At 40.0% G+C, this 25,315-nt stretch overlaps 1 protein-coding gene and 1 pseudogene across 1 annotated transcript in view; one reads left to right on the forward strand and one right to left on the reverse strand.

The window, feature by feature from the left end:
• Nucleotides 1-25,315, forward strand: part of LOC128744064 (tyrosine-protein phosphatase Lar) — a 366,801-nt gene that overhangs the window by 41,299 nt on the left and 300,187 nt on the right. The window lies entirely within an intron of this gene.
• The window catches only part of LOC128740290 (jerky protein homolog-like), a 29,030-nt pseudogene continuing 21,968 nt past the window's right edge, over nucleotides 18,254-25,315 (reverse strand).

Here is a 25,315-nt window from a genome sequence, read left to right on the forward strand (position 1 = left end):
ACAGTTTGCCTTCCACAGTCGTCCAAATCCAAAACAGTTAACCATTGTTTGAGTTACCTTAGTGTAAGGTAAGGTGTATCAGCTGTAATCAGCTAATTCCAAGTTGATTTGGATTTCATGGAGACTGAATCACAGCGTCACCGACTTGGGAAACGTTCAGCTTAGAAAACTGAGTTTACCCACCCGTAATTGGTTGATTTGTAAAATAAAAATATGTAGTAAAATAAAGTTGAATGACAGATGTGATAGATTGGTATTTGTTTCAACATTTTTTTTAAATTAAATTTGATAACCAAAAGTCCTAACCATTTTTATTTTTCCTCTTTCCTCTTCTTGCAGGTAATTTTGCAACATATTAATTCGACATCTTATTTTATGTTGGCTTTTTGAGAGATATAAGGTGAGTATCTACTATTGTCCTGTGTCAAGTAATTAACTAGTGACTTACTGTTGAAGTACTACGAAAATTTGCAGTAAAAAGAAAATATTTGCTCAGTAATCATTTTTTCTTAAACGTGGAATGATCCGCTCAAAACAACGACTGGAACAGTTCAACATTTTGATTGATTTGTAAACGACGCTGCATCTGCACACAAACCACCCGCGAGTAACTATCGAAAGTGCAAAACCTCCAGTTTTGACTCTACCGAGGATGCCAGCCGCAGTTATAAATCCCGACAGCAACTCGTAAGGTATGCAGATTTCTCCCGTTCATTCGTACGAGGTGGAAACGAATTCTCCAAAGCAGCCCGGTACATTCATCTGCAGCAGCACGTTCTCCTGCGTGCGTGTGTGTTTGTAGGAATGTATGTGAAAGGAAAATCTTTGGCACAATGACTGCCTGTAGCTACATACGGAAGATATGCGCACATCCAAACGGTAGCAGTTCATGCGAGGCAACCTCTGTGGCAGCCGACCGCCCATTTGCAACCCATCATGCCGGAAGCGCTCCAAATGCGCCAGGAAATTGCTCTAACTGTTTGATAATTACGGTAATGCAATTCTGGAAAGCGAAACTGAACTGCTTCTTCGCCGCTGCTGATCCTTCTCGACTCCACCCTCCCTCGCCCTGCCCTCGCACCATTGCGGTCCACACCGTTTGTGTGTGCGTGTGCATGAACGTAAGTATGTATAAACCGGTTAATGGAATTAATTCGACATGGCGCATTGAAAAGCTTGGCTCACGAACTGCAGTACTGATCGTATGGAGAAATAGAATATTCTGTGAAAAGTGTATCCCGGTGGATCCGAGAGAATCGTTTTCTATGAGCAAGCTTATTATGCTTGTCTAGTACCGAGTATAGTTGAACTGGCGAAAACAGTTTCACCAGAATGAAGCAATTCACAAAAATTTGCTGTGCGGTTTCAAAAGTAGGGGAAAACGGACCAAAACCATTTAATTAGGATGATTAGATAAAGCTTTTTAGCCAACTCTTTGTTTTTTTTGTCTAGGTATTTTTTTGAATTGCAGAAATGTTTGGGCACCCTCAGTAGTTCCTGTGTTTTAGGAATAAAAGATTGTTTTCAGTAAGATGTCCTGGATTTGGTATTTGCCTCATTTTACCTGTGCCTTTTTGATTTCTCTATTTATTTGAAACAATAATTGAATATTGGTATTCGGTAGGGCAGTCTTCGGAAAAAGTTATCAAGACGAAAATTTGATGTTTTCCGACGTTTCAACCCTTTATTGACGACTTTTTCAAGCGGTATTACCCCTTGAATTGCATTACATATTGCCCCTTGAAAAAAAAAACACCAACAAAGTGTCAAAACGTTGGGAAAACATAAAATTTTCGTCTTGATAACTTTTTCCGAAGACTGCCCGGCCGAATACCAATATTTAAAAATTGAGTCCAGTCGATTGAAAACATAACCTGGGAGTAATAATAGCTGTCTTCAAGAGTGAAGATGTACACTTGTGATTCGGTATGTTATATACTATTCACCAATAGCTATAGTCTATGAAGACAACTATCTCCTATTGTATAATGCTTCCGGGTAATTCTCTTGAAGTTTGTTTCAAGTTGAAAGGTCGCAAAGTTCGAAACAACATGTACGTGAATGAACGTACATGGCGCCAGCAGCCATATACACGATTGCAATATGCTTTTTGTGTGTTTTTATGTCGAAAAAAGAATTTCACAAACCGTTATTCTCAAATAATTGTAACCCTTTTATAGGTCGTTTGATTGAATTACATTGTAATCTAATTGCCCTTAACAATTTTGCTATTCCTCTCCTTGTTCCTGAAATGGCACACGAAATCCTATCAAATCAACAAACCACCTCACCTGCCGGTAACTAACCGATATCCTTTTATCCAGAGGCTACCAAGAACCCGGGCGGCAAATGACACTCGTTTTTCCGGATGGCACATCAATGGCAAAAATTTACTGCATTCTCAGCAATGCGCTCTCAGTTGTGTTTTTATCAATCTTCCCTCGGTTTTAGAGTATGATTCAATGGAAAAGTTCCCGCTGTGTTGTGCACCATTTACGGGCGACGGGTATCTTCTGTCCCGTCGTCGCTTCTCACCAGCAGCCCGGGCGCAACGACGATGTTATCGTTTGTGCTTGAACGCGGAGACGACAGGATTTTTCAATTAAAAATCAAGCTCTTATCACGCTGCCTTCAATCACCCGAATCGATGGCAGTTTCATTTCTACTTGTTTTTCGTGGTGCATTGAATATCCTTGTAACTGTATGCAGTTATTAGTTTCTGGTTGATGGAGTCCTCCTCGCCTCGATGGCATACCGGTTTCATGAAGCGAAAAAACCGTTTACGACTGGCTGACACCATTCGCCAACAGTGCAACGTAGCGGAGCGCTGTGTAGAGTTGCAAACTAACAGTTGTAAACTAATTTTACTGTGCATATATTCTGATTAAAATTTGAGTTTCCCACTGAGAGGGCGTCATTGTCTACGGTCTGCAGAATCTAGATGGGAATGTTTATTTTTCGCGGACATTATAGAGAACGTTTGTAGATTAGTTTTCAAACCTAACTAGAATAATCATTATACGTTTGTTGTTAAATACCGCTAAAATTATGTCAATTTTTATCATAAGCAGTGTAAATATCCAATCAATTTCTGCCCGAAAAAGTGTCATGTTTGGAAAATAAAACTTTCAATCAAACGATTTCATTTGATTAAACAATTCCTCATCAGTTCTGTGCTGCCGACAGGACTAAATAGATCCATAAGTAGATCTGTTTACTTTACATTAACGAAAATTCCTATAATATAATCTCACTGCTCGAAAATGTTGCAATTTTTTATTACGATTTTACAGATTTTATTGTCGATTAAAGATTTACAACGTTCTAAGCAAGGCAGTCATTTAGAACCTTTAGTTCACTCTACCAGGGGCTTATCAAAGGATTGCCTCCGGCATATGCTACCAATTTTAATTCAGGATTATTATAGTTTTAACGGAGAAATCAGATAGAAGCGTCCTAATTCGAGAATAAATTAATGATTAGAGTTAATAGTAATAAAATAATTATAATAACTAATTTTTTTTCAAATCGGGTAATTATGGTTAGCAGTTCGTTTAAAAAACTAACACAAACTGTCTTTTTCTAAAAGCATAGTTTATTTCAGTGACTGCACACCGGCTGCTGCCACCGCATTCCTTTATTGCTTCAACGGCCAGACCTATGAAACTGTCAAATAATGTTATGCAAATTCCTAACTAAGCATTCGCTCTGTTTTAGTTTCATTTATGGACATGTTTGGCGTAACATTTTCCCGCTTCGCTGACAACAATAATTGAGTGTTAGCGTAAGCTGATGGCCAGAATGGATTATTAATGCTCAATACCTATATATAAACATTTTCATGGGTTATACTCAGGAAATAATTTACTCCATTTTTTCCATTGTATGAGCTAGATATAGCAATATAAGTAACTTTCAGTCCCACGCTTGGGACAAAAATAATCACTGTCCTTTGCTTTCAAATAGGATTTTTCAAATGATCAGCGGATTCTGTTGGATTCAAATTTAAACTGCTGTCATTCAACTTTAGCTTTCTTTTCGATTGTATTGTTAAAAAAAAATCCACTCTTTGATACACTCATTACAAATCTCTTTTCGCATATGGAATGCATGCCTTGATAGAGCAAGTCATGATAACATTAAGAAAATCAAATATCTCTCAGAGCGAGAAACTGTGAAAATCCAGACTCGATTTTGTCTATTTGATCTGCCTGTGTAGGACTGTTGTGTAAATAAATATAATTAACAGCTTTACATACGTAGTTGCTATCAAGGAGGTATTTCACCACTAGTACTGCAAGCTGGCAAACATAAACAAATTAGAGTAATTAAGCAGTGCTTCACTTGCAAAAGCCAAAGAGCATCATTTAATAGGGTGGCGTAGCCATTTTCATCATATTTAACACGAGTGATATTTTATTTTGTGTTTTTAAAAGAATTATATTTCTTGCCTGATATAATACCCATTTATATAACGGGAGGCACCTAAAATTTTGGAATTTTTTCGCGGCCCTTATGCTCAACAACGAACGAGCTCAGAGTAAAATGAGAGTATGCATGTGTTAGTCCTCTCTCTCCTCTTTTTGCTAATATTTTTTGTTTTGTTTATGCTTGCCCAGTTTTGCAAAAATGGCGTCGAAACAAGAAGCATTTCGGGAGCGCGTTGTACACTTCTACGAACTGCAACAAAAATCTCGGCAAAAAGTATACCGTACACACATTTAAAAAGCAAACATGTTGCGGCTTCGACTGTTTACCATATCCTAGGATGCCTAACAACTATTCGCAAGCAATGTAGTGGAAGACCAGCCAAAATTATGGACGCAGAAGGACATCGTTCTCTTTCTCGTTTCTTTAACAACAAGCCCTCTGGTTTGGCAATCAATTAAGATACACTAGACGAATTTTTTGAGAAAATTTTGATCCCGTTTCTACAAAAACAACATGCAGATGGACAATACGTGTTTTGGCCTGATAGAGCATCATCGCCTTACACCAAAAAACACAATCGTTCCTGAATATTCATTCGATCTCATTTTTACCCTAAAAACCACGACCCGAAAAATCTGTCTCAGTACGTCCATACGAAGACTTCTTTGGCATTTTGAGTTCCTTGGTGTACAAAAATAACTGGAAAGCCACGAATTGCCAACAGTTGATTGCTAGAATCAAGCGATGCATCCGCAAAGTTGACATGACGGTCGTACAACGCTCCTGTATCGACGTCAAACGAAAGCTTCGCCGAACAGCCAATTTCGGACCGTTTTTAAATGTACACTAATTTTTTTTCAACAATGCATAATGTATCTTTAATTTCGGTGAATCAGATCTTCTTCATGTATCTCTGTCTTATTTTGACAGCTTGAGCTTGAGTAATTTATGTTCTAGTGAATCTTTCTTAATCTGGCACACGTTATACGTCATACGGAAATTCCACCGCATCATATATAAGACAGCAGAGTCCGCTGTCTCAAAGCTATTTAAAATTAACATCAGTACCGCATTCCTCAATTGTACTAAGAACTATATATCTATCTACCAGCACGGATTCACGCTTTGCTGATCAGTCTCAGCTAATTTACTCTATTTCACTGCCTCTTACATCGTGCAACTCTAGGAAAAATCACAAGTGGACGCAGTATACACTAATTTGAAAGCTGCATTCAACAACCGGATCGACCCCTGCATCGTTACACGAAAATCCAGTGTTTGGGAGCCTCGCAACGACTCTTGTGTTGACTTGGGTAATAGAGTCTTGCAGGACAACCTGAAATCTACCGTCATCTGCGTTTACAAATATATCTGTTGTTCCCCAAGGAAGCAAGACGGGGTTTATACTCTTCATCGTATTCTCCAATGACGTAACCATATTACTTGGAGCTGGATGCAAACTTGTTTACGCTGACTTTCTCAAACTGAATCTTAATCTTCTTCTTCTTCTTCTTCAGCAGCATAGCAGTTGTTGTCCGCGGTCACCAGCGATCCCAAATACACGAACTCCTCTACCACTTTTAGTTCGTCGCCGTCAACGGTTACCGTCCGTGGGAGGCGCGCATTTGTTTCCTTTGAGCCTCTTCCTTTCATGTATTTGATCTTTGACGCATTTATTTTTAGCCCAATTCTCCTATACTCCGCTTTCAGTCTGGCGTAGATTGCCTCAGCCGTCGCAAAGTTCCTGGCAATGATACCGAAGTCATCTGCAAAGCCTAGAAGTTGGCTACTCTTGGTAAAAATCGTGCCTCTCGTTTCGATGCCTGCTCGTCGGATCACCATGCATGATAGACCATCACCTTGTCTCAAACCTCGTCGCGTCTCGAAGGAACTCGAGAGTGTCCCAGAGATGCGTACGAAACACATCACTCGATCCAATGTAGCTCTGATCAGTCGCGTCAGTTTGTCCGGAAAACCGTATTCGTGCATTATCTGCCATAGCTTGTCTCGATCGACTGTATCGTATGCTGCTTTGAAATCAATAAAGATGTGATGCGTGGGCACGTTGTACTCCCGACATTTCTGTAAGATCTGTCGGATAGTAAAAATTTGGTCCGTAGTTGCGCGAGCCCCCATGAAACCCGCCTGATGATTCCCTACGAAACCTTGATGATTGTCATCGGTTGTTAGTAGTACACAGCCATACCACGTTGTCCACAATACTCTCCAGAGGGTTGATTGGGTTAACGACCTCGGCATCTTACTCGATTTCAAACTTACGGTCAAAGCTCACCGTTTTAATGTTATTTCCAAAGGAAGTAAGGTAGTTTGGATTTATTGCACAAATTGGAAGAGATTTCAAGGTTCCTCATTGCTTAAAATCTTTGTATTGCTAATCAAAGACCTTTTATTGTTAAAATTGACTACATTCAGGGTACTGAAGACTTCGAATCAGTTCGCTATTACTATGACTATGACTCCTACGAACTCCTACGAAGACTTCGAATCAGTTCGCTATTACTATGACTATGACTCCTACGAACCGAAGCAGTAACTCATACAAGCCTTCAATCGTTGGACTGGGCAACAATTTTAGCTGATTGTGATGTTGACCAGTCCGCACAGAAGACTGGAAATATCCATTGACATTTAGAACTATCGCGGAATTTTAATTCTGTGCTGTCTCTCCAAGGTTCTTGAAAATATAGTCTACGATGTTGTATATCATGTGGGTACACCGAATAATTTCCGAGCACCAAAATGGTTTTAGTACAAATCGATCTAAAACCACGAATTTAATGGTATACGTCAACTCGCTGATCAAGAGCTTTGAAAAGAGAAGACAGGTTGATGCGATATATATCGACTTCAGCGAAGCATTCAACAAAGTTCCACATGCACTGGCAGTAGTAAAAATGAGGTGTATGGGGCTACCAACTTGGGTGACACAGTGGATCTAATCATACCTTACCGAATGCTCCGCTTTTGTCAGCATCAATGGTATTAATTCGTCTTGTTTCGAGATACCATCCGGTGCGTCACAAGGCAGTCATCGAGGACCCTTGATATTTGTACTTTTTGTTAACGAGCTGTCCAGCTGTTTGAGCTGTTCTAAACTTATGTACGCAGACGACTTAAAGATATTCCGTCAAATTAGGACCGGAATTGACAGTTGCGCTCTTTAAAGCGATATTAACACTCTCTCTCACGATGGTATACTCTAAATGGCATGTAAGTTAACGTCACGAAATGTTGCATCATGCATCATATCTTTAGACCATCTACGTGACCCCCTGCGATCCGATATCGGGCAACTACGCCGAGTACAGACTATTAAGGATTTGGGCGTTACGAGAACACAAGTCTACGATAACAGCTAAGGCTTTCGTAATTTTAGGCTTCGTGAAAAGTAACACCAAAGCATTCCAGGCAGTGTCGCGAAGCCAACATGCGTGTGGTCAAATTTTCTCACACACGCGTACTCATTCTATCGAACACGCCGGCATAAGCATCGCTTTAAAACTCTCGCTCTTATGTCTTCATGCACTGCAACGAATTTTAGTGACTATGTGTTTAGCTAACAGCTACAGTTGTCCCTCGTCGTTCGTCGTTGCAACCCAATCTGCTGATGCTGATTACACGCGAGGGCTCGCGCTCCCGCCCGTGAGTAGAATCGAGGGCGAAGATGAAGAAGAAGAAGAAGAAGAAGAAGAAGAAGAAGAAGAAAAAGTAATGCAAAATTTGTATTCCAGCGTGCCACCAGCCTCACGGGCGGTTGATTCCCCACGAGATTTTAGCCTCGAGAATAAGCTATGCAGGAAGACGATGTGAGAATGTGCGTTCGCGAGTGTGTGGGTAGCAAAATATCTGCACACAGCACCGGCGGCTGTTTCTTTTACGCTCACCGTTGAATGCTACGTTTCTCGTACTCTTTCGCGTGTGAGTAAGCATAATTGACTTCTCGCTCGATTCGCAACATTGCTTTCAGGACATATACGCGCTTTAATCATTGTACTGTGCGCTTGTCCGCAGCCATCTGGAATACGCAGTAGTTGCATGGACACCATATTATGCTGTACACATCAATAGGATGTAGGTTATCCCAAAAAGTTTCCTGAGATACGCTCTTCTTTTTTTTTGCATGAACCGATCCTCTAAATCTACCAGCCTATGATGAGCGCTGCACACTGATCGACCTGTATTCGTTAGCTGCGAGAAGGAAATTATTGCAAAGACTTTTTGTTGTCGGACTACTAAACGCGGAGATGTTGATTGCAGCTCTCTTTTAAGCCAGCCAAACATCCGTGTCCTCCAAAGGTAACTCCGGAATCACTTCCTTCTGTGGCAACCTTCTCATCGCACAAACTCCGGGTACAATGGACCATGTGCTACCGTGTCTCCAATGATGTACGATTTCGGTATTAGTAAATTTGTTTACAAGCGTAGGGTACGGCTATTAGACTAAATTAAATTGTCTGTTCAACAAGTTTAAGATATAATATTAGTTCGTCCTGTACTTGAAAACCGAAATTGAATTTGGCTACCTTATCAGCATACCTGGATCATAAGAATCGAACACATCCAGATAAGGAAGTTTTCCTATACTATCAAGCTGATTTTTTTATTCAAACATTTCTCAATGGGGATATTATATAACATGGTAATTGATACTTGATTGACAAATAGAAATCTTAACTTCGGAACGAAAGCTTGTCTTCGAAGCCATTGCTTCGGGACAAAACCATATAACTCATGTGCCTCGTGAAAATTATCTATGAATCTTTTGTTTGCCTCTGTCCAACTTCGTCCGAATAATTAGTACTGGAATAAACTTAGAACTATATTTGAATAAGCACCTACTGACACAGGGTGCTGTACTAACGATTTGAGTTCATAGCTAATGCGCTCGGAGTTTTGGTGCCAATTGTTAGCTCTGCCAAAAAGCAAAGCAAAGCCTTGGGTTATAAACCCAAGATTTGACCCTTCTTTATCAAGGGACTTCACAGCCGGTTATTAAAGCACTGGACAATTACGGGGCTAGAGATTCGAACATACGACGAAAGGGCTTATTATTAGACATTGTACAGCATCCTACCTCGAAGCTAACTGAGCTAAACTGCAGAGCAGAATTCTTTTGAACAGTGCCAGTGCCGGTGCAGCACCGAATGCCGAACAACACCGTGTTAGACTACCGAACGGTGCCGAGCCAAAATACGAACGCCGAGGACCAACCATTTTTATTCGAGTTTATAACATACGGACGAACGAAATCATGCAAGGTACGCTGGCACCGTGGTGCTCGGAGCCAAAGAGAAAACCAGTTCAGTAGCCAACTTTAGTGTCATTTAGAATAAGTACGATACAAGTGGTTAACATTTTAAGCGAGCTCTCAAAGACTTTTCAAATTTCAAAGACAAAGGCCTCACTTGATTTTTTAGGTGAGAGCACGATTTTTGAAAATAAATACTAGAGAATATAACGGGTGGCAACTTAAATCTTGGAAGTTTTTCGAGTCCCCAATGCACAACAACAAACGAGCTCAGAGAGAAATGGAAGTGTGTTGCGTTAGCACTACCTCTCCTCTTTCCGCCAGTATTTTTTGTTTTGTTTATGCTTCCCAAGTATTGCTAAAAATGGCGTCTAAAAAAGAATCATTTCGCGAGGGTGTTGTACACTTCTACAAATTGCACAAAAATCTCGGCAAAAAGTATACGGTACAACATTTTAAAAGCGAAAATGTTGCGACTTCGACTATTTACCATGTTCCAAGATCCCCAACAACTGGTCACAAGCAAGGTAGTGGAAGACCAGCCAAAATTATGGACGCAGAAGGACTTTGTTCTCTTTCTCGTGCCTTCAACAACAAGGATTCTATGAGCCAACGGGATTCCGCAAAAAATTCAACCATTCGCACTAGTACTTTTGCAAAACATTGAAAAGAGTCGTAATAAAGTGCCAAAAAAGACAAAAGCTCTGGAATACACTGAGGGATAGATTTCGACGTTAAAATCCCCATACCGCTGGGTTGATAAAAAGTTATTCCGGAAAAACTTTGTTTTGGACGACATAAGTTACTTCCCTCTTTCGAAGTCGCACATTCCCGGAAATGATCGATATTATTCCGTGGATAGTCCATGGATAGACATCTCCGAGCATAAAATACAAGTTTGAACATAAGTTTGAACAGAAAGTGATGCTGTGCATTGCCGTTTCCGAGAGAGGTTTTTCTAAGCCATGGTTCAAGCCCTCTGGTTTGGCTGCCAATCAAGATATGTATTCCAGAACCAGAAAAAAAGCATGCAGATGGACAATACGTGTTTTGGCCGGACAAAGCAGCATTGCATTACGCCAAAAACGCAATCGATCCCATTTGTACCCAAAAACCACAACCCGACAAATCTGCCTCAGCGTTGCCCAATCGAAGATTTCTTCACGATATTGAGTTCTTTGGCGTACAAAAATAACTGGAGAGCCACGAATGTCAAACAGTTTATTGGTAGAATCAAGAGGTGCATTCGCAAAGTTGATAAGACGACCGTACAACGCCCTTGTTCCGACATTAAACCGTTTCAAAATGTTCAACAATTTTTCCACCAATGAACAACGTATCTTTAATTTCAGTAAATCAGATCCCGGATTTTTTTCTCTCCGGCTTGATCAGTCTCAAAAATGTCAAAAACGAGTTTGGTCTCTACATCCGACAGTTTCGATGATTTATGTCGGATGTAGAGACCAAACTTGTTTTTAACATTTTTGAGACTGATCAAGCCGAAGGGAAAAAAACCGAGAATTAAATCCCAACAGTCGACCAATATACAATAAAGTAAATCAGGGGTGACATTGTGATTCTCGTTTCGAGTGATTTTGGTTCGAGACGCCCATTTGTTTAACGTGGTCGAAACGAACCAAAATCACTCGAAACGAGATGCGCAATGTCACTCCAGATCTTCTTCAAATATCTTTGTCCTTCTTTGACAGCTTGAGAAGTAAATTCCAAAATTGTAGTTGCCACCCGTTACATAGAATGAATGGGAAAAAGTAGGAAAACCGTTCTCACCGTATGGTCTTGGTTACACCCAGTAAAGTTTTATTCTCAGGCCCCTCCACATCCTTCCTACTGTATTATGCATTTCCTAACAATGAAAGCCTCTTGCCAGGGCAAGTTATTATAAGAGTGGTACTTGCTTGAGGTGCGAATGAAGCCTCTTGTTCAAGGGCAAATTATAGCTTGTTCCGCTTCCTGGTACTAGGAACGAGATTGGTAACGCATAAGTAGTAAGAGACACATACATTCACACATACACACCCTCACTCTGTGCTTAACTCTGCTTTACAGACCATCAAATCTTTAGCCGGGACTGGTTATAAGAATGATACTTGCTCGAGGTGCGAACGAAGCCTCTTGTCCAAGGACAAATTGTAACTAGTCTCCGCACTTCCTGGCTCTAGAGCTAGATTGGTTGAAAAGTAGTAAGAAACGTAGAGGGAAAAAGGGATGAAAACACACCGACACTTTAAGCACGGATAATAAGCAGTTCGCTCACTCTATAGCGATACTGCAATAACAACGAAGTGCGGAACAACACCTCGGTAAGTTCACAACAGATCAAAGTGCTGGTCGTAGTGATAATATCCACACAAAAAAAAACAAAAAATTAGAAAGTTTAATTCCGTCGGAATATTGCGCCTGGACCGGTTATTTTCAGACAATTGTGATGCATGACAGTTATTCCTACTGTTTTCATCTCTTCGTAAATTTTCTAGTATTTTCGTGGCAAATCTGTTGCAAGCACCTTTTTAACTAAATAACAAAAATCGAATATTTTATGACATGATTCGAACGTTTTAAAAAATGTAATCAGCACCATCGAAGACAGAAAAGAACAAAAAACTTATTTAGTACTAGCTATAGCTCGCGTGTATCACCTTGCGTCTAATTGAGAGCCAGTCAAAGGTATCTAATCTAATTGTCTAACCCTTTTTTGAGGTGGTAATCTAGATTCAGTACAACGGAGATAACAAGAATGTATAACCAAAACGCCTAAATGTGCTTCTAACGCTATGATAACTCCATGAGATGCTTCTATAGTACCGATGTTTGTCTTGAGGGGTTGGTACCGAATGGCCGAAACACAAATGACCGAATCACGAATGGCCGAAATCCAAATGGCCGAATTCCAACAACAGTCACAGAAGGCCGAATCACGAATGGCCGAATCACGAAAGGCCAAATTTTCCCGGAATACCTAAATCAACAAAATTTTTATTGCTCATTTTGTGAGACCTTACATATTTTGAATATTTTTTTTTCATCTATTACTCTCCGCGAATTTGAAACATCCCCCTGAAAACCCTTTAAAATTTCCCCTCTATTACCCTCTGTTTCGCTCACAGCTCTGTGATGAGGTGAAGGAAAAAAGTTTTTCGTAAAATTCTGTATCTTAGTTGCAGAAAAACGGGATATACTCTGCGTCTTATTTTTTATTTTGGTAGATAGAGTATACCCAGCTAGCACCAACTCGTATATCAATGTACGGAAACTATCGTAAATATCTCCTAACAAACTCGAAATCGTAACTAAAGCTGGATAAAGTGGGATCAAGTTGATTTTTTGTCGTATATAATGATAATAACTGACATACATACGATTTTCAGCGCAAAATCGTAGAGTAGTACGGAGCGACTCACGCTTAATCAGATATTATCGTATATAAATACTTATATAGTCGTAACGCTCAAAATTATTCGTAATCACGTATATCGCCTCCAAAATAGTACGGATATGACAATTTTGCGCATGAAATACGATTTATTTAGCATGTATATCTGTACGTAGTGCTGATTTTTGCCTTTTTTATACATATGAAAATGCTAGCTGGGTAGATGATTGACAGTGGTTTCTTCCCTTAAGCGCGAATGATTTACGTTTATTAGAGCGTGCGAGGCCTATTGATCGTGTCAGTAGCAAATGTTTCCTAGATGATTCAGAGAGAGACGGCCCCAGGCCACGAGTGTGCGCCGGTGACCCGACGTCGGAAGCGCCAGCCACTACGAGGGGGCAACCCCCCGCAGCAACCACTACTATTTGGGTGCATACATTTTCCTACACTCAAAAAAATCGTCACGTCGCATCCACGTGAAAAATCATGTAAACTTCTGTACGGCAACTTACATGAACTTCATGTACTAGTTAATGGGAAAGTTGATAAAATTTACCGGGATCGCACGTAAACTGGTTAGTATGAGTGCGAATTACCAATAATTCACGTGAAAATTACATGAAAAGTGTGATGGATGAAAATTGCGTATGTTTTCACGTAAACTTGATGTGCCGATTTTTTTGAGTGTAGGTTTACCGACTAGTAGGGATTATCGGGCTGGTACGGAATGGCCGAAACACAAATAGCCGAATCACGAATGGCCGAAATCCAAATGGCCGAATTTCAACAACTGTCACAAGACTGAATCATGAAAGGCCGAATCACGAAAGGCCGGATCACGAATGGCCGAATCATGAAAGGCCGATTTTTTTCGGAATGCCTAAATAACTATTCAATAAAAACAAGAATTGGCAAGCAATTAACTACTAGCTTTAATCAAACAAAATAAGCAACACAACTATTTACTATAGGGTATAGATGATTGAAAGTTCTTTTTTCCCCTTAGCGCAAATGCGAGACATATGTACCGTGTCAGTAGCAAATGTTTGCTAGATGATACATTGTGCGCCGGTGACTCGCCGTGAAGTCCGAACGAGCGGCAGCGAGTAAGGACAGCGTATACCCAACATTTGTGCAGGCTGAAGGCCGTGATTATTTACGGCCGAATATGACGTTCGGCCATACGTGTTTCAGCCTTTTGTGATTCGGCCATTCGTGATTCGGCCGTTCGTGATTCGGCCATTAGACATATCATGCCATTCGTTATTTTGGCCATTTGCGTTTCGGCCATTCATAGGTAATCCGTCTTGAGTGCAATCTAGCATTATTTATTAAAATTTTTGCGTGCAATACCATGCTGCATCAATATCCGGACACTTAAGCAGGTCATATTTTTAATATGCTCCGTAAACAATATTTTCGCAACATTCTAGTAATTGCTTTGTACTATAATCAAATATAAAGCTTAAATTCGCAATAACACGTCAATTTTACAATGAAAACCCAATAAAAATATTAAAATAAGAGAAATAAACAGGCTTGTCTTGTTCATAAATCCGGACACCTGACATCTCAGTGAATCAATATCCGGACACTTTTGAATCATTTTCCGGACAGGCAAAACTTTTTCATATTTTGTCTAAGAAATGTATGCCTATAAGTAAACAACCTGTCACTTGTAGTATTAAATAATCATCTCTCTATACATTTTTTTACTTTTAATGCCATTAACAGTAAGATTTTAGTCAAGTACTACACTGACCCACGTACCTAACCAGAGAACGAAAGTGATTAAATACTTCTACATTAATTGCCTTGAAGTATTTTGCATTTCCAAATATTTTGACGGTTCCATGGATCGAGACTCCTTCGCTTACCACACCTTCTGCCTAGTTCAGTGTGTCCTTTCGCATTTTCTAAGAAAAACAGTAGGTAGTTACCATCAATAATCAAACATGTCCGGATTTAAAAACATGGTTTTAATTCCGGATAGCGTAATTATTTATAAAAATACACTTTATTTCGACACATTAATGAATGACACCGTCTCAATTATTAAAAACTAACCTTCTTTGTTGATACTAAGCCTAAAAAGTTGGTTTCTTTGTAATAATAAGCTCCCAAAACCTTAAATCGCGAAAACACTGCTGTTTAGTAATCTAAAAAAACTCGCAGAAAAGACACTGTTCGACACCAACGTTACGTTTGGATTTATTTAAGTTATTTCGCGCAGCCTACTTAACCACTGACTATGTTTAAACGATCTTACGATATATTTGCAGAGTAATCCACGCCGCTACACCTCATAATTTGTACATTTTATTACTTAATAAGGATAAATTAGTGAAGGTGTCCGGATATTGGTACCGTCCGGATTTTGATGCAGCATGGTATAACAAAATTAGTAAAACACGCATTCGTATTTCCGCCTCATCCATCTTATTAACTAGATTTGACTTTCGGTGATTGTTGTTTTTACGGCACATAAAAAATGTTCCAACCGAAGAGATCTGTCTCCATTAGTGCAATATTTCGAGGATTTTGAGCAAAAAATTATTATCCCTGTAGAAATATAAGACTGCACCACAAACCGTGTCACTTTTGTTCGGTTACAGTTTTTACTTTTTCGGTGCATCGCGAAGCGACACCGTGTCAGCCTACCGAACGGTACCGAGCCAAACTACGAAGTTCGAATGGCATTCTTGTTCGCATTTTTTCTTCGCTTTGTAGGGTAAAGGGGTGCAGAACGCACCGCTTAAGCAAAACATCATTTTGCAGAGCAACGGTGTGTTTGTTCCACGTTTTTCAACCTCTAGAAGACTTTGGGATCTTTTTTACGCTTACTCCTGGTGAAATTCCCTAACAAAAACCGGTATTTATTGCTATTTTTGACGATTTTTAGCAAGGGTCAAAATCACTATGTGGGGCAAAACGCCAAAATCCGTGGGCAAAACGCACCAAGTTTGCCCAGCTAGGCGTTAAACGCAATCAGCAAATTTACATATAATCACGTAAACTCCTAAAACTAGGCTTCCGAAATGGTGGAAGCGTTTGTTATAGCGTTTGTCCATACGTTTGTTTGCTGGGATATAATGGGTTTATATCTCAACATAATTGGCAATAAAATTTAATCATCTACTTTTCTCCAACTGATGTGTGATGAAATATTGTAAGTTAAACAAAGTACAATAAGGTTTAAGGCAAATTCTAAGTCCTTTACAATACTTAATATTGCTTCCTTTTTTATGATTAAACTGAAACATAAGATGTACTGCAAATTAAAAATATTTTATAACTTTTCGATCCCGCTGTGGTGCATTCTACTCCTGTTTTGTATTTTCAAGTTTTTTGCAATTTATGTGAAAAATATGCCTAGCTAATGCCGTTTTTGTGATGAATCATCGAGTATGACAGCATATCAATTAGATAGACTGTATTTATTATGAAATTTGCATACCGACTAGTGGTAAAAGATTAAGAGAAAACCGTAATTCCTTACATGTGGAATGAAATCGCGGATAATCGCTTTATTTTATTGGATCTGGCTATGTTTGATGCTTTTACATGCTACACAATTATGAATTAGCGTGTTTTACTCCAAAATAAAATGCGCATTCATAATTTTACAAAATAGTTTTCGCGTTTTCAAACAATTTATAGCATGGGCCATTCTACACCCCCGATGCGTTCTGGACAGTCTTCCCCTACTGTCTACTTATAGAGGTTTTTAACAGGACAGTCATGCTCACAAACTATGATAGTATTAGAGTTAAGCCGAGCCGAGACAAGACCAAAGCACTGCGTTTGTTTTTTTTATTCGGTAACGAACCAATACGTAGCAACAACCCTGCGATAGATTATCAAACGTGTCCGTTGCTCTGTTTGATGTTTAAATTTTCATCAAGTTCAAATAAACTTAATGAAGTTTTAGCTGTAAATATTTAAGAATGTAAATTACTTGCAGTTACAATTCATGATTCTCTGAATCATTCTGATTTAGAAAGGAAATAATTGAGTCACAATTTGTAATTTTACCGGATTCTTATACAATCGTTGGCAATACGTTCTTATCTGATTAGTAACGACGGCGGCTAATACCAGGATAGTTATACCACAAAAGATGGGCATTTATTTATTATCACGGATCACAAACTGTATTAAAAAAATAGCGAATGTCTGGTGTTAGCGTTAGTCTGGGATTAAATTGTTTGAATCGTTAGTGAAAAAATTGTCCGAAAACATCTTAAATGTCATTTAAAACGATGATCATTCGGGCACTTTCCTGCAACACCTACACTTTTAGCACATCATAACACCTACTAAAGGTTATACAAATCAGAAGTTGATATTTTGATTTTGTCTGAATAAATTTAATTTCCGGCCACCCCCGTCGAAAAATTTATCATAATACATAGAACTAAATGGGAAATTCCTACAAAGTTGTGCTTAAAACTGTTGAAGCAATCGAAAGTGTTTGCTAATAGTTTGCTAATATAGTTTTAATATGATTAAATACCAAACTGATATTGAAACGCAATATACTTTATAAACGTACATTTTGTAAAACATGTTCATTTTGTGTTGCTTGTAAAATAATCTCCATAAAACATACTTTGCGAGATTTAAAAAAAATCTATAAAGGGATGATAAAGATATTTGTATCGATATAGACATCGCATTTTACTCATATATGAACATCGTTAAAATTATTACGTTTAATCTGATTACCAGTTCACAAGAAAATGGAGTAATGATAATAAACAATAATGAGATTCTCGTTAAGGTCAATCACTTGATAAAATAGAAGTCATATAAATAACCCGGAAAAAGATTCGCCATTCATCACTAGCAAAAGACACACACATTAGAGCTCAAACTTTACTCACTAAACAATGGTAGGTACATGCAATTCCTTTCAGCTTTGACGGTTGCTTTCAACATATTTTTCCATCGTAGTTGGAATGTAATATATGTACCATCAATTATGACGGCATTATTCCTCAGTTTGGAAATCATTTCCGCTTCGCTTCGTTTTGATTCATTCGCGCTTCGTGAAATATCATCTAGTTACACTCGCTCCAGGACACCGTTCGTACCTTTCTTTCGAGTCATCCTTCTCACTAACGGTTGCAGCTGTCCAGGCTGTGCCGCTTGAAGAATACTCACAGCACTTCTCCGAGCTGAGTGTAATTTGAACAACCTTCTAGCAAAACACTTCTGCTGCTGCTACTGCTACTGCTGCAGCTTTTTCTCCCTTTCCCCTGCACAAGAAAAAAAACCGTTCATTGACAACTGTCACAAAAAGCACTTGCACGATTTATTCGTTATCTCGAGCTCTTCGATTTTCACCGGGAAAACCACATTTTCCTCATTATTACATTTTGTCATCGACACCGTTTGGTCCCGGCCGAAGCCGCGAAGGCAAACGGAGCAAACCGATTCGGCGACAGCTCTCAATTCGAGTCCAAATTGGCACTTGCAAGCGTGGCGAATCAGTTCTGCCCGAAAAGTTCGGCCAACCGAGAAAAACACTTTGCATCGAGGGTCCGCCGTCTGCCGCTTCCTCGCGTTGGCTAAAGAAAGCGAGAAAATCGAATGAAAACAATATTCCTTCGCATCCACCCCCCGCCTGCCTACCGCAGCACCCGAGCAATTGACGAAAAGTCGTTTGTTATTCGCGTACTATCGTCTGCACACCGCGTATCCTTTCGTACTACTAACGCAGACCCAACAGTATCGGCCTACCAGTGTGGGTGGTGGTTTGGTTCTTTTCGACCCGACGGTGCCGACAAGACTGACAGTCGGAACCAGGCTGCCACAAGAGTTTGTGCGGGTGTCAGATGTGGGTCTCCTGTTGGCATCACCCGCACAGCCAGCCGGGCTCGCAGAGTTGACTTCGGTGCTCGAGCCGCCTGGTGCTCGTCGTAGTCGCGTGCCAACAGATCCGACAACCGCCGTGAGTGTTGCCTTCAAGTCCGTGTGGGTGGGCTCTAGCGACGGCAGCTAGCTAGCTAGCCTAGCTTGACTGATCCGTGCGGGTTTACTCGGTCGGTGGCTCTAACGGTGAGATACTAGCTGCTCGACTGCTTGACGGTTGTGAGTGAAAGGACGGCTTTCACCCGAGTCGAGTGGGTGGAAAGTTTTTCTGAGTGTCGTCGGTGAGCGCTGAATGAAGCAGTCAAGGAAATGAGAGCTCGAGTCTGCTGGGGAATTCTGTTTAGATAGTTCGGCGGTATTGATTTACTCAACTGACAGGCATTTTAAGAAAAATTCAATTCTGTCGTTGTTTTGTTTTATAATACATTGTAAAATTTATACAGCAACTATTTTACTTGTAGTGATCTTGTTTAATTCTGTTTTTGAAAGCCGAGCTTCTTACGACAAGGAAACATTTGCTTTCTTTGAACAAAGGAAAGCATTTAACTTATTTCAAACCTGGAAGAAGCTAATGTTCTGAAAGCACATATTCTTATAGAAATTAATTACCAGTTGCATTAATTTGATACAACTTCATCCACATTGAATATTGTTTTTACAACTTGGTAAAGTCTCGTGCTATGACAATTTTAAAATTAGTTTGAAATTGTGTTATGTTCTGTTTTACTTCGCCTTTAGAAGTAACTAAAGTAAAATGATTTTTGAATTACGTATTCTTGAGCTAATTTCAATTGAAAACATACAAATATATTAAGCAGAACTTGTAGTAACTACCTTTTGCTAACTGCCAGTAAGAGATCCTTCCAAGCTTATAGGTCACAGCATACAATATTCCGTCAGTGCTGCCTCCGAAGCAATTACTGTCAACCCGTTTCACCTCATAATATGTGGTAATGTTCGACCGCAAACTGCATGAACATACCTGCACTCTGGCCGGCTTCGTGGATCAGTAAGCCGCCATCGCATCGTCATGGTCGCTGAGTGTCTCGCATCGCGCCAAGCAAGAGCTAGGCTTCACTGCTGCACGTCGTCGAGCAAACGCCCATTGGGAGAGCACACCAGTCGAGCAGATCAACCACCCACCCACCCACAAACGAACGCGACCTGTCGTGTGTTGTGTGCGCCAGGTACGTGGAAACTCAGCCAGAAGCTGTACATCCCGAATCCGGCGGTGACAGCCGACTTAGCGAGTGCCGGCCGCCCCGAAGGACGACATCCTAACCGAATCGTTCGGTCGGGTAGAGCTTCTGTCACACGGGATACTCTCTCAGTGCGCTCGTGTTCGTCCTCCAAGCAACAACAGTCGGTCGAAATCCGCGTTCCAAACTACTGCTTACAATCTTCACTGCGAACCTCCCCGTAAGGTTACCACCTCATCCTTCGGTGGGCTACGACGCGGCACTCGTATCGGTTGAAAGGTTTGCTGTTCGCGCTGCACGGATGCAACGGATTCGAGAGAAGTGCGGGACGCGGTCACTGTGGGATCAGAATCGTGCTCTATAGAGCAGCAGCTGTTTTTCCTCTGCCTGACTGCTTGCGCCAGTTTGTCTAGCTAGTTGCCTTCGCTATTCTACACGGCTGAAATTCTCGAAACCCTGCACGGTACGGGTACGGAATCGGTCCGGGGAACCGTGCAGCCTACCGTTGACTGGGTGTGCATGTGGATTGGCAGGCAGCAGCAGTTATGCAAGCGCGTGACTTGAACGTTTTGTGAAGGAAAACTTCGTCAGTTCCCAGACTACCGTCCAAGTGCCACCCCTCTAAAACATACCCAACCCGCGAAAACTGTTACCATCGTCGGTGGTGCTAACATCCAGCGCTAGCTAGTACATTAGAAAGTGGATGGCCTGCTTTTTGGCTGTTGACCAGTGAAGAGTAGTGGCGGATAACGACAAGGTGTGTGTATGCTTTACGTGCAAGGCAAGTGTGGTGCGGGGATCAAACCGGAAGAAAAACGAAAAAGCTGTGAATCTACTGCAGAATATGCTTAGTGGACGGCTTTTCCGCTGGGCCTGCCACAACAACAAGAAATAGCGGTGTACGAAAATGTCGATATAGGAATATGTTTCGTTTCTAGCATGGATTATCCTGGACCATGGAGTACGTGGAATATGTGCGAAAGTGTACAACCGGAGAAATTGCCAGGATGAGAAAAAAAAGGCATGACAAACCGGTCGGTGAAACGGGATAGGCACATCGGCTGTACACTGTGTACGGCACAGGATGCGCACTTTGTCAGCCGGTGCTATCGTTATTTTTTGTGTGTGTATGTGTATGTGTAATTTTTACTACCCCAAGGCAGACCGGAACATCAAAGCGGTTGCCGACGATGGATATTAGCCAACGCTGTCGATGTTGCAGTTGAATCTCTCATATCTGTTGCACATCGCCCGGAGGATTACTTTGGAAAAAGAAAGTTTGTATTTTATGTGAAAGTTAATTAAGGAGTAGGGTACGTCGTTAGAATGTCTGAGTGGTTTAACGAGAACCAAATTTTTTTTGCAAATCTGGTTTCTAGAGATTCACTAAGGTCATATATATTTATTCATGCAAATTGGTACGGAATGGAGTTTTAAACTTTGTGAAAACTACATTATTATTTTAGCCGCAGTGTGGCATGCGGTGTTCTGCAGACTGGGAAATATCATCGTTATCAAAGTGGGGAATACCATCGTTATCGCTCGTGTCATCTCTACGATGCAATAATGGACTAAGCGATTTTGCATATGCGGTTAGAGAGTTGCTCTCTCCGGAACAAATTTTTCAACATTCAGCAGATCTTTCAGATCTGTCGAGATTATTCACTAACCAGTTGATATTCCTCTGTCGAATCCTTTTTGTAGAGTAGAGAGTTTGCTTATTTACTCATCAGTGTCAGGGTCTATCAAACTGATAATGTAAAGGCCTGTATGTCTCGTAAACTAACATATTAGGCTTGTCATTCGGCTCGATGATATTTTGTAAATTTTGGGCCCAACCACAAACGTGCCCTCTGCCAAAGTTCAAGATTTTTACCTTTGCAAAGGAAAGGTTCTCGCCAACAAGCTCAAAATTGAAATGAAATATTTGTAATTTTGATTGTCGGCCAAAACAGATTTGGCGGCTCCGTTTCGATGTCGTCTGGTCTGGTAAGCTTCCAGACGGTAGTTAGTGCTATCGGGTTTCCAATCAAACCAAGGAATTATTCTCTTGAACATTTTCTTGATAAGCATTCACTGAACCAATCAATTGTTGAACATGGAACAAAACACTATGCAGTCTGTGAAATGCGTAAAATGCGAGGAGATGTTTCGCTTTCTAGTAAAAGAACTATTGGGTTGAGGTTTCTCGGTTCTAGTTCCCGTGGTGGACTTCATACTGTTACTGAATATTCTTACTTGTTTTACTTCTTGTACAGATTCGAATTCATAATCTTAAATATTTGTGAAGAACACCTGAGTTTTCTGGCCACGACAGCAGATGTCATGCCAGACCATGAATTTGCGCGTAAATTGATTATAATCTGTTACATTTAGAATTTGGTCGCACAAAATTTCCAATTCCTCCATGAGAAAATACAGTTTTTGTAGGTTTTTTAAGGAAAAAATATTCTTTGAACCTTTCACTACCTGCATGAAAATGATCCTGCACAGAAACATTGTCAATCGTATCTGCCATTTTTTTCCACTACTTTTCCATATCAGATGATGTTTTGATTGTTTTGCCACACTTTTTCTATTTACGCTTGAGAATTGCTCAATATTTTTCGATTGGACAATTTGGTGGATTCAAACTTTTTTCAATAAAATTAATTTTATTTTCGCTTTGGAATTTTATGCTAATGTAATTGTGTACCTAACAGTATGTTGTAAGAACAATAAATATTGTGTCGAGTCTATACAGATAAATTAATTTTGTTCTATTCATACCATTCTACGACATCCCGGATGCAATGGCAGCTGGCTAAGTCGGGTCAGCACTTTACGGGACCTTCGTATGAACGAATGAATAGCAAAATTATCATCTGAAGGCACTTGTACTTGATACTTGACACTTCTCCTTATAGAGTTGTCCATCTCAGAGTTGCTTCAGGAATGAAAACCTTTCCACGACTAAAGCAAAGCCTAGGTGCTACATTCCGTTATCGAAATTTGACCTTTGTTTTTATACGACAGACTTTGCAGCCAGCTGTTAGAGTGCAGGACAATTGCAGGACCAGTTGCTACGACCCTATTGACTCTAACAGCCTATCCTAGTCGAGATTCGAACATACGACGACTGGCTTATTAGACCAGCGTCATACCTCGAAGCCAACTGGGATGCCACAACCACAACTACTCAAAATCCATCGTGCATTGTACTAGGTCAGAACTTGGTCGTACAGTTTCCTTGCCCGGGTTTTGAGAAACCGGGTTCTGTTGCAGCGTCTTGTTGGGATGCTTGCTAGCATGATACGACTGAAATTTTCTTGCATACAGATTCGCCAAACTGTACTACTTATGTGCCGCACTGAACTTTTTGCAGATTGTTTTTTAAGATCCATCGCGTTCCATCTTCGATAACTTTACAACGGGTGCATCAATCCCGATGAAATTTTTACCCCTAAGAAAACAATTCTTCCAGATCAAAAGAATGTTATTAATATCTTGGCGCGACAATTATATGGGCTGCAGTAACCAAAATTTAGTGGCCGAATGCAAACTTGAACAGACTTTAGCAAGCATATATTTGCTCTTGTCAGGAAAGGGTCACCCCGGGCTATTGTCAGATAAAACTTTTGCCCTGATATCTGCTCGAATTTCGCCATCACGTGCGTTGCACGGTTGGTCTGTACATGATCGAAAAGCTTTCGAGCACGGATTCTGGCCACACTGTTTTATTTAAAGAACTGGATTGATGGACCTTCCCACGTTTCCGGTCGTTAGTTTCACCCTGGGGTTTGGCTTGACGCTTCCGTAATGTGTCCCTATACTTTCTAGTACACGTCGTACGATGTCCCACCATACTCGCGGACCACAATAGATTTTGCAAATGATTGTAACACAATTCCTCTTGTATGTCAATAATACCGATACCCGAGCAGGAGCGAAGAGCAAAATAATATAAAAACAATATCAAACTGTGTTATAATGGTAGGGTATTGTCGTTATCGTCGGGCCACTGTTATGGTCGGGCCATCACGATTTTACAGTTTTAGTAACTCATGATATCTATGATACAATTATTGTAAAACTTCTTACTGTGATAGCTAACTTTTCACAATATTGTGAGTATCAATCGTGTATTCAAAACACTCGTACTGAATTCAGTGACTAAATCTTCCAAAAAAAGTTTTCCACGCGCAATGAACTTTTCTTCAAGAAATGATTCATGAAATGCAATTATCGAGATGAATTTTGAAAATGTATGAAGTGTGTTGTGCTGCACACGAAGACTATAGAAAAATCCCCTCCAGAAAGGTGTTTGAGAAGGGTAAGGTGAAATACTAGAAAAGCGCTATTTGTACAGGTTGGACCACTTGAGTAGTCATGGTTGGGCCACCATAATTTTAAGCGTAGAAGCGCAATAATCGCTTAAGAATGTCAATCACGTAAAATCTGATGAAATAAAGCAAAATTAATACGACAAAAACCTAGATTTTTGTTGTTTTTTTTCATTGTAGTTGTACACTTCGGAAAAGGCGATTGAAGCAATATAGATTTTACGACTTCGCCAAAATTTCGCAAAAATGCAATTAAAAATAGGGTATTTGTACCTATATGAGCCGTTATTCACGGAATTCATTCTTTTCATGTCTCTATATAGAATTTCAATACGTATGTCTTAGATTTTCTGCGGTGGCCCAAGCTGTACAACATGGCCCGACTATGACAACATTTTTTGTCTTCACATAAATGCCTATAACTTTTTTATTTTGCAAGCAATAAGTTCAAAGCTTTCCGGAAATATGCCTTATTCTTATACCTTTGCAACAATGTATTTAGATTTCCAAAAGTCCTTTTGAAACGAAAGTTATGGGCGAATTCCAAAACGTGGCCCAACCACGACGACACTCCCGTATATTTTGTTATTGAATAGGTATGGAGATACATTGATAACACATTTTGTTATTGAGTAGATATTTAAAACAGTGGTTGTAAGATGAGTTTAATAACTGATTTTGTTATCATATCTTATTTTGGCCTTAAAATGATATTCGATATATTTCATTCAATTTTTTTAAATTGATTAAAGAGATTTTAGATTATAACTATTTTATAAAATGATTTTTTAATATCTCATATACTACTGCATTTGTTATTCAATAC

This window comes from Sabethes cyaneus, chromosome 3 (genome assembly GCF_943734655.1).
Source record: "Sabethes cyaneus chromosome 3, idSabCyanKW18_F2, whole genome shotgun sequence".
Taxonomy (NCBI): Eukaryota; Metazoa; Arthropoda; class Insecta; order Diptera; family Culicidae; genus Sabethes; species Sabethes cyaneus.